General features: G+C 29.6%; 2 long non-coding RNA genes across 2 annotated transcripts; one reads left to right on the top strand and one right to left on the bottom strand.

The window, feature by feature from the left end:
- Positions 1 to 6,747: 6,747 nt before the first annotated feature.
- LOC118035025 (uncharacterized) lies at positions 6,748 to 8,059 on the top strand. Its single transcript, XR_004685112.2, has 3 exons — positions 6,748 to 6,882; positions 7,349 to 7,481; positions 7,599 to 8,059. It is a non-coding gene; the product is annotated as an uncharacterized lncRNA (long non-coding RNA).
- A 750-nt stretch (positions 8,060 to 8,809) lies between these two features.
- LOC118035026 (uncharacterized) lies at positions 8,810 to 9,564 on the bottom strand. Its single transcript, XR_004685114.2, has 2 exons — positions 9,459 to 9,564; positions 8,810 to 9,058 (listed from the first exon to the last, which is right to left on the bottom strand). It is a non-coding gene; the product is annotated as an uncharacterized lncRNA (long non-coding RNA).
- Positions 9,565 to 11,365: the final 1,801 nt, after the last annotated feature.

Genomic DNA, 11,365 nt, shown 5'->3' with positions numbered 1-11,365 from the left:
GAAGGAAAAGCAGCTATTACCCGAACCAAAGATAGATGAAATGCTTCAGACCTGGTTGTCTAATAAGCAAATAGCAGAGGGTCAGACCACAGAATCAAGAAGCAATCAATGTCAGACCACAGAATTAAGAAGCAATCAATTGGATTGCAGTCAGTCACGCGAGCAAACCAGAGGCATTCCTAGGAGAAGTCATGAAAGAAATTTTATCCGACAAGCTGAAACGAGAAAAGTTGTGAGAGAGCGAGGCTTTTCGTTTTGGGAGCCCTAGGTTCTTGTGCAATGGGTAATTTATGCAGTCAGTGAACCTGCAGCATCAAGCTTCCAAGAACCTCAGCAACAATATATGCACCAAAAATATTGGAAAGCACATCGTCATTTCGCACCATAACAGCATAGTATCTGTAAAATGCTGCAGAATTTATCTATAGGATTGCAGATACATACATGTCTGTGGTGTGATTGGAGAACATCTTATGTTTTGCATTATGCCTTGTTATTCTCACTCTTATAATAGAAAAGTTTAGCATAAAAAAAAAAACAACAATAATAATAAAAAATGCTTAGAGAGTCAACACGGAAGTTGAGTTAAAAATGTTGCTTTGTTCTCTATTGATTTCCTCCTTTCACATTAACATGTTTCAACATGCGCATTTGGTGTGCTACCAATAAACAAAAACATATTGCATTACAGATGGAGATGGGAAAAACAAGTCCAACAGATAACGAAAGATAAAAGCACTACAAAAGTACAAACTTAACTATATGTTGTGGCAACAAAAATTATGAGTGGGTCACTGTCAGAAAGAAAGAAAATTAACAAACACCAATAAAATATTTAGGCCAGTCAGTAAATTTTTACTAATAGAATATTTCTTTGATATAATAGAATATTTATCAATAAACACTAGCTTTAAAATATTTTTTAGTATATATTGAAAAAATTAAAAATTTTAAAAAAAATATGATGATGTGTTTATTTATATAGATGGCAGTATTAACGATATTAATATTAAGTTATAACTCTTAAGATTGTGTGTTTACTTGCTTTATAAGCTTTTTTCTATAGAAATTTGTTTTTATGATTTATATAATATTGGGTTCGTTTGAGATTTTGTTAATATTTATATTTTGTTTATAAATTTGGTGAAATTCATTTTGAAATTTTGTAACTTGGGTGTTTTGGATTAAATAAATAATGGCGTATTTAATGGGTCCATTTTATATTTTGTCAATTTTATTGTTGAGTTGAAATTTTCGATAAATGGTACTAGAAATATGAATATATGTAGATAATTGTTAATGAATTAAGAGTACTATTAAAAATAAATTGAATAAGTTTGATTTAAGCCAATGTTTGCAAATTTATTCGACAAGAGCAAGTTAGAAGAATTTCACATGTAGAAAAAATGAAGCTACAATTTTGGATAAAATGGGAGCCTAATTGTATCCTGTTTTACCCAACATTAAAAGGACAATACATAATTTAAGGGTTAAAATTAAAATTATTATTGGACGAATCTGAATAAAAATTAAGCCTATAAATATAATTAAATTTTTTAACAAACCAATTTTAATTTCATCATAGATCAAATTAAAATTTAATTATGTTTTTTTCTTTCTAAATTTTTTATTTGTTTATATGGTGACACAAAAATGGATAAAAAACAATAAGTTTTGATGTACATGTTTAATAAAAACTTTAATGTGAAAAATAATCATACCTTGTTGTGGGTAATTTTTTACAAAACAACTTAATTATATTATAGTTGTCGCATTGGCGGACCCATACTACAACATATTTTTGTAATTAGAAAAATAAGTCTAATAACCTTTTACTTTACTTCTAAAATTATCATAAAAATAATTCTTATCTAATTTATCCTAATATAAAAATAACTAAATACCAAGAAACTCAATGTTTTCTTCCTTTTTCGAAAGAGATAACCATATATAAATTTATCAAAAAATCTTATACGAGTTCATCCATATATAGTTTCTATTAAACTCAAGAAACGTGAATAAAACTTTTTTTTTTCCACTTTAACAAGAAATTTTATAATTGGGGCCCCCTCCCTTATTATCGCCATGGATCACACCTTATCACCATAGTTTCATTACTATCTCCTTTATTTAATAGGTTCCCTATTATCACATTCTTTATTATTACATAAATGAACACCATCATCATCTATTATCAATGATAACTTAATGCTATAATATCATCACCACCACCTTTTTTTCATAGTTTTTATTATTATCATCTTCTCTATTATTATAATCACCATCACGCCGCTGCCACTTTATCATTATTACTTACCTATTAAAACTTATTCATAACAATCATTTAGTAGGTGGTTCAATTATAAGAATTTAAAACTAAAAGATTTGCTCCTCCTATAATTTCAAGTTCAAGTCTTATGATTATTAATATGATAGTCACTAAAGATTTACATGGTCATTAACTTCAAGGCTCATGGAATTAGTTGAGGTGGACGTAAACTAACCTGGATACCCTATTTTTTTGATATTATCATCATTATTACTAGTAAGGTAACTTATCACCTTTATTCCACTAACATCCCAGCACTATTACATTTTTCAATATCATTAGTATGACATACAAAAAGAATATAATTCTTTTAAACTATTTTTACCTTAAAAAGATTTTACATTTAAAGTACTTTCCGTAAATCAAACATCCCATAAAAACCTTTTATATGATCTCAATAGCCATCATTACAAATGATTTTTTATTTAAAATCATCCAAATCCCCATAAAAAGGACAACGTCACCTTAGGTTTTCTTTATTTGCTACAGAGATAACCATATGCTACATATACTTTATTAAGATTGTTATTTGAGAAATGTTCTAATTTAATAATTTATATTTAGGTTTCTACTTTTTTTATATGAATAAAATCCAATGCAAAATAATTTTATATTTGTTATTTTGCATTATAAATTATAAATTCCTTGATAATAAAATACATTTATTTAAATAAGAGGATTTAATTTATAATCAATTGAATTATAAAAGAAGTTGTAATGGAGATAATATTACTTTTTAATTGGGATTTTGGTTTATTTTTATTTTCATTACATTCAATTTATATTTTTTCTTAATTAATAAATGGCAAATTTTGGGTCCCATGAATTTATTTAATTGGCCTCCCATAAAAAAATAATCATCACATATATTTTGTATAAAAATTAATTATTATTGTTGTTGTCATTGGCAAACATAAATATTTTATTAAAATGAAATTGAGGAAGGTTCTTACATCTACAATTAAATCCAACCAAAATACAATATGATTTTTTAATTATTATTATTATGTCAAAGATAAAAGATTTCATTAAACTAAGATTAAGGAAGGCTTTCTATCTATATGTGAAGCCAACTAAAAAATAATAAGATTCTTTGTATATCTAGAATGAAAGGGCTTGCATAGCATTAGAAAGGCAAAAATACAATAAAACTTTATAGAGAAGCTAGAGATCTAGAATCCATCTCTAAGTTTTTAATATAAAGAACTATTATATATGTGAATGGACAATTAAATCTATCTTCTTCGACAATCCATAGGTTGTTGTGGTATCTTGATCTTCCGTTTATTACTTTTTTCTTACAAAGCCATCTAAAAATTAAATTTTTTTTTAATAACATGGATGTCTGGGTCAGATTGTTTATATCTTGACTAATTCCATGGATCTTGAAGTTAATGATCATATAAACTTTCTGTGGCCCTAAGGTTTCTGGAACTCGAACTAGTAACCTTCAAAGAATAAACACAAGGGCTGATCAATTGAGCTACACCCATTAGAGTTACTAAAAAAATAATAAATTATTAGTAATACATGTGATGGATAAATACTTATTGGTTTTGTTTTGATCTACCCTTTAAAACAATGACCAAATGGAGAGTAATAATCCACTATCTCTAGACTCAACAAGCACTCAGCTCATTCATATATGAGTCCGGCGAGTTGTCAAACTCATTATCTTTAGATTTAGCCAAGTATAATACCCATATTTATTTTAACTCCAAAAAAATCTTAAACTCTCAATTTGGACTATAAATCAGAGATATTTATTTTGACGAGTCAAAGATATTTTTTTATGACAAGTCACAGATATTTTGCTAATACTTTAATCTTTTTTCTTTAATAAATAGTGCCTAGGGGCTATAATAGAGAAGAAGTTATCTTTTAAAACCAAGTTCAGTTTTTCTCCATTACGAATGACATATTTATTTTAGAATTTTATTTTAAATTATGATTTTTTTTCTTAAACAATACTCATTTAATTATTGTAGAGTCCTCAAATATAAAAAGAAAAACTTTTGCAGGTATTAAACATGATTTATGGTCATCTCACCATGAAAAAACAGATTAGATTGTCAAAACCAAAAAATTATCCAAATATTCAAAATACTAAGCCAATGGAATAAATTCAGACATCATCCATATGCAAAAGCTTCCATTATGGTACCAAGGCCCGTATAAGGGCCTAAAATCACAGGAAAACAAGAAAATGTGTTAAGCTAAAGAAATACTAGATAAATTGGATAAAAGAAAAAAGGAAACAAAAATAAAAAGAAAAATCAAAATAAAATCGTCAAATGTAGTCGAAAATGAATGAAAAATTTGAGATTATTGTGAAAAAAGAAGAAGAAGGAAGGAGTGTCGGGTCAAATGAAAAACAAATGTGATGGATACAATCAATTTTACCCATTCAAGTTTTAATGGCAGCATAATTGAGACAGAATAGTATAAATATCTTCATGCATGCAGTAATGAATTCTAATGGAATCTGTGATTTACCCAAAAAAAAAAAAAGGAAAACCACGCTATTTTATTAAAAATCATAAATCAACCCAAATTCATAATCAGTTCTTCTTAATTAATAAATACGATGTACATCGCATGGAACTGAGTTCTAATCAAATCAGTGATATATCAGAAAATAATAGATGAAAAGAATTACTCTCATCATTCTTTGATACATCATTGACTGAGACGAGTTCATCTCCAACTCCGACGGCTTTCTCGATACAAATTATGAAAAAAAAAAATAGTATAATATATTTATTATCATATGGAAGAAAAACTCAAATCAATTTGAGGATATACCAAAAAAGTATAAAGAAATAGCTTTCTTTCATCATTTCTTGATATATCGCCAACTGACCTGGGTATATCTCCAAGTCTGTATTTGCAATATTGAATTCGTAGGCAGACAATGGGGGTTTATATAGGACATTATTGGTGAAAAACAAGGTAAGCAAATCTTGTCTGGTAAGAAAAATTGAATGGAAGGCAACAATTTTAATGTTATTTATGTCTTACAAGATGTCAGATTTTCTTCCTTATAAAACCTTCGTTATTGAAGATGGCTGCTCTGTGATTTGTTTCAAAAGGAATAAAAAAAAAAAAAAAAGTGGACAAGTTGGATAAATATATCTAATCTGGCTTGTATCTTTCCATCTATATAATAAAATTAAAAAAAAAAAACATCAAATACATAATTTATGTAACAATAATCCATTATTTATGGAATTTACTCTTTTTACCATATGATCAGCTTAAGAAATACTTGGAAGAAAATCTTCATCTAAACTAGCATATTATGAATCAGAAATAGTCAAATGAATGCTTAAAATCAAGATTGTTAAAATCATGATTTTAACACGGCACGGAAAGCCAAGGTTGTCAAAATCGAGATTTTAGAACGAAACGGAAAGCCCTTCACAAAATCGGATCGTAAAAACGGATCGTAAAATCATAAAATCGTAAGGAATTTTAAAATACATTAAAAAAAATTCATGTTTCAAATAAAAATTCATACATAGTTCAAGCACATTAAAAAATATGTTTCAAATAAAATTTTATACATATTTCAAGCCTTTCAAATAAAAATTCAGTATACCAAACTAATTATATACTAAATAATTATAAATTATAACATTAGTTTCACGTTGACAGGACTTGCAAAATTTGGTTTTGAAGCATCACAAGCCCATTAAACCAGGGGGTAATAAAACAAAACAATTGAATCTAGTCAACTGTAAGCTCAGAGTGAGGCCCAGAAACAAAAAAACGCCAAACAGCAACGTGACGAAGCGAGCAGTGCAGTATATATATATATATAATTTCATATATTTTTAATTTATTTTATAAAATATAAATATCATCTTTTTATTTTTTAATGCTTCGTTAAAAAATAATAAAAAGACACAACGGAGCTCTCTCTCTCCGGCAGGACATTGTTACTATTTTAAAAAGATTTTTTCTGCATTAAATCTTGGGTAGAGAGTCTAGAGACAACGAAGCATTGAATCTTGGGAATTAAAAAATAAAAAGATGATAAAAAGATGGCATATCTGCCAGGCTTTTTCTCCCACTAAACCCCCAAAGTCAGGAGAGGCTTTCTCAAGGCAGATTGGCAGAACATTCAATGCTTCGTGCCTGAAGACTGAAGAAAAATCCAATAGGCGTCTGACAGCTGGACATGAGGGGGAGGAATTTTGTTTCAGCCATGGTTGTTAAAAATGCGTTTTAACTCGTAAAATCATACGATTTTACGAGTTAAAACCAACAAAACGTGTAGAAACGGAAGCAAAACTCGAAAAACATTAAAATCGCATAAAACCGAGTCAAACTCGCATAAAAACGGTCTGACTCGGAAAAAACGTAAAAAACGGACCGTTTGAACGATTTAGCAAAAATTTTCACTTTCTCGGTTTGACAAAAACACAGAGTAAAAAAATCACACTCTCCCAGGCTCTCCCAGACTCCCTTTCTCCCCTTTTCCCTTTCCCCTTTCCCCAGCAAATTAAAAAATCACTCCCCCGATCCGGAGCGTCTCGCCAAGGATGAAGGTAAGAATTGATTCCCAATCCCAAGCTTTGTTTTTTCTGTGTAATGGTGCTGATTAGAGACAAATTATCTAGGAATTATGTGTTGCATTATCTAGGATTATCTAGGCTTCTGGGTATTTTTTCGGAAGGGAAGTTGTGCTGCATTATCTAGGATTCTGAAGCAAGCTTTGTTTGCTGCTGGAGTGCTTGATTTTTCGTATGGTTTATGCATTCGATTCGATTAGATGAATAAATTTGACAATGGAATCTTGACAGAAGCTTGAGAGTGAGGGCCACTGGTTCAAGAATCCAATGCTTTCACTCTATTTCCTTTTCACTTTGTTCTGTTCATGAGGATGACAGTGTTCTTCTTTTCACTTTGGTTCAATAATGAGATAGCAAAGTTAAGTGGCAGAAGATCCTACAAGATGTTGTAGTGACGGACTGTGCCATTGAATTCCATTTTCTTTCTTTTGTTTTTTTGCAGAGAAATCTTTCAAAAGCTAATGTCAATCGTGACGAAGACTAGTGCATTATTTTTGCATCTCCTTCAAGCAAGTAATCAATCATGGGGTGGTTCTCTGTTTCCTGAACCATTCATCCGTTTCTTTCTTTGCTAGGTGAGTACTTTTACACATTAATTTTCTTTATTTCTTCGTAACTGTCTCTATATTACTACACATAGTATCTTAATTATGTCATCAAAATGCTTATACCTTGCCTTGTTGCTTTTGAAGCTGGATTCCATACAGAGCTAAAGGCCATCTCCTTTTCTTCCTCCCGCTATTTCATTGAGCAATCAGTACCAGTGGTAATCAAATTCCTATTCTCATTCTCTCTGCGCCTCTTTTACTTGCAATGACTCACTCTCATGTTCTGTATCCTTGTTTCTCTGATTTTGGCACATAATTAGCTGCTTATTACTTCTTTATTGTTGTGTTTTAATCTCTGATTTTCCTCGAACTTCTCAGTTTGTTTGGTTTGATTGTAGATTTCTAAACAGTTAGATTTTTGTAATGGAAGATTAATAACGACTGTGGATTTTAATTGTTTTTCTACTAAGTCTTGTTCTAAGTACATATGATATCTTGGCATTTAATTGTGCTCCATAATTTCTATGCAAATTATGTATTTTAATTGTTTTTCTACTAAGTTTGTATTGTATTTGAATTATGTATTTTAAGATGTTTGGATGTTTATTTTACGATTTTACGATTTTAGTTAAAATATTTTACTTGCGATTTTACGATTTTTAGTTAAAAAATTTTACTTCCGATTTTACGATTTTACGATTCGAGTTTACGAGTCGAGTTTATATTGTATGTTCCGTGTCGTGTCAAAAAAGCGTTTTTGACAACCTTGGTTTCAGCGTCTCATCTTATTGAAATCGTAAAATCAGTCCTGAAATCGCGATTTTGCGCGATTTCATCCGATTTTTGCGATTTCACCCAATTTCAAACCGATTTTACCCATTTTCGATTTTTTCAAGCGATTCAACTCGTAATACATGTTTTGACTCGTAAAATCGTACGATTTTACGAGTCAAAACGCGATTTTAACAACCTTGCGGAAAGCCTTACACAAACTTGGATTGTAAAAACGGATCGTAAAATCGTAAGGAATTTCAAAATACATTAAAAAAAATTCATGTTTCAAATAAAAAATTTATACATAGTTCAAGCACCTTAAAAAACATGCTGGTGTGTCATGTAAACTAAAACCAACTTCATTCTCTTCATCTTCCTCATCATTAATGAAATCAAGAGTTTAATTGAAGAATTAATGAGTTTGAGGACTAAATTAAACTTTGATTTAATTAATTAAAGGAATCAGGGGTGTAATTGAAAAAATACCGAAGTTTGGAGCTGATTCAAGGAAAAATTGCTTGAAAATTAAAATTCAATGACCAAATTGAATGGTCCAAAAACCCAAGACTGTTGTGTAAATAGCGCTATAACTCAAGGATTCAATTGAATTTAATCCAAGGGCACAATTAGAAATCAATTATTTCTGATTAGGGTCCCAATTGTTAAGTTTAAACTGTCTAGGGACTAAAGTGAAAAACAGCCATGCCCAAGGACACAACGGCGCCGTTTTGGAAGCATTGTTCATCGTCTCCTACGCTTGCGCGGATGAAGCCGAGGGGGAAGGGGCCATCAACCAGCAGACCTGGTGCTTAGACCACCATCATCTTCGTCTTGAACAGAGAAGATCGGGTAGAGGAGCAAGGGGAAGGAACAGTGAAGAACAACCCAGAACACATAAGAAACAAAAGAAAGATCAGTTTTAGCAAAAAGATCCCCTTTATTCAAGATTCAGCAAAAAGAGCCTCCTTTCACATTCTTTTAGACCCAATGTATCAATTAAACTGAAACAGAACTGATCCATCAAAAACATGCAAGAGATGATCAAACCAAGAACACGCAACAAGATCATGGATTCAAATTTAAGACTTGTACAATCTAGAGCAAACAACAATAAAAACTAAAAAAAAAAACCGATGATTGTTCAATGAAAAACCAAAACAGAAAAACCCCACAAACATTTATCTTCTTAAAGCACAACAGAAAAACAAACAAAAGAGGAGATTTCATTACCATTGTTTTGGTCTCTCTGTGTGAGATGCAGGGGTTCCTCTTTTCTAACAAGGAGAAGACTTGTCGCTGGTGGTTGATTTTAGAGGTGAGATGTGACACCGAACAGCTGTCCAATACAGCAATTGTTTTTTAATTGCCTTCATCTGTTAGAGCTAATAGGAGGGAGACACATGGCAGCAACATTGAATTAAAATTTCCTGCGGGCAAACTCGTTTAATCGGTGGTGAAATCGCGATTTTACACGATTTCACCCGATTTTAACGATTTTACCTGATTTTGACTTGATTTTACTCATTTCCGAGTTTTATATACGATTTAGCACGTAAAACCTATATTAACTCGTAAAAACATACGATTTTACGAGTTGAATCTCGATTTTAACAACCTTGCTTAAAACCCCTCCCTTCCCAAATTTCTTAAATTTTCATGCCCTATTTTTTCTTATTAAAGTATATATGCATCTCCTGTAATGAAAAATTATTTTACTACATCTCTACTTCAATTTTGTTAGATAATGTTATAAAATTATTTTTTACACAGTTATATATCACCATTCTCATTGTATTTTTCTTAATTAAAAATAATTAATTAAATATAATATAGCGGTAGACATGTTGGAGTTTCAGGTTCAAATAACTTTTATTTAAAAAAATACATTAATTTTTATTTTAATTTTTTAATTTTTATAATAATAATAATTTTATATTCATGTTAGATCGTATCCATTCCAAAGCAGCCCTTTAAATAAACACAAATTTAAATAATAGTTCTTATTACGTGATATAGAATAATATTAAATTATTCTTAGTGTATCATTTAATATATAATTTTTTAAATTTTTGATATAATATTAAAAAATTTGATGATAATTGATTACAAATTTAAATTTCATCACTTTTATGAAATGATAATATTAAATTATTCTAATTAAAATTACTTTTCATGTATTGTGTAGTAAAATGATTGCATGGAAAAGGAGCCCCATGTCTTCTCATTTAAATTTTGTAAAATTTAATTTGAAATATTGATAAAAATTTGGAAGCGTGGAAACAAACTTCCCTAAATGTTTAATTAATAAGCATGTCACCAAAAACAAAATTAAAATCACTCATTCTTAATGTTATTATCTTTATTAAATGAAAGCTTTACCACTCAACACCAATATTAACTAAAAGAAAATTAATTTAAAGGAAAACTTTCCCTTAAATCATAAGAGATGGTGTTACCCATCTCTGGAGTCCCCGTCTAAACAAAAAACAAATAAATAAAAAGAACAAAAAGAGAAAATACAAAAAAAAAATGAAAAAATATGGGAAGAAAATAAATCAGTAAGATGAATATACCAGAATGCCAATAAAATTGCCAAATAGTGGTTGAGAAAAATTAAAATATACAAGATTGTAAAATTTAACATTGTATTTTGGACAGATAAAGGCTCTATTGGAAAGAAAATTCAATATAAAGAGAGATATTCAAAATTGGATGTTTAAGGACTCAATTGAAATTTTTCAAGGTTTAATTGCAAGAAAAATTGATTTGTGAAGTTAGTTTAGTCTTTAATTGGAATGAATTAAAGTTTGGGGGTCAAATTGTAATTTTTACAAGTTAATTTTATCAAATCAGAAACTTAATTGCATGAATATTAAAGTTTGATGGGCAATTAAGGACTTCAATGAAGAAATTCAAATCCAAGGACCAAACTAGAAAGAAAAAAAAAAGCAAGTGAATGCAGGGGCTGAAATTGATCAAATTAGGTGCCAAATTGAAGAAATTAAAAATTTGTTCGTTAATTGAGGGTCAATATACACAAATTCAGAACCAATAATCAAAATATAAAAGGCGGTCAACTTAGGGGCTAATAATTGAGCTTATCAAAGGTAAAATTGCATGAAATTAAAAGTTTAAAG

Source organism: Populus alba, chromosome 13, assembly GCF_005239225.2.
Source record: "Populus alba chromosome 13, ASM523922v2, whole genome shotgun sequence".
Taxonomy (NCBI): domain Eukaryota; kingdom Viridiplantae; phylum Streptophyta; class Magnoliopsida; order Malpighiales; family Salicaceae; genus Populus; species Populus alba.
Note: the sequence above shows the minus strand (reverse complement) of the source record. Positions and strands in the feature narration are given on the sequence as shown.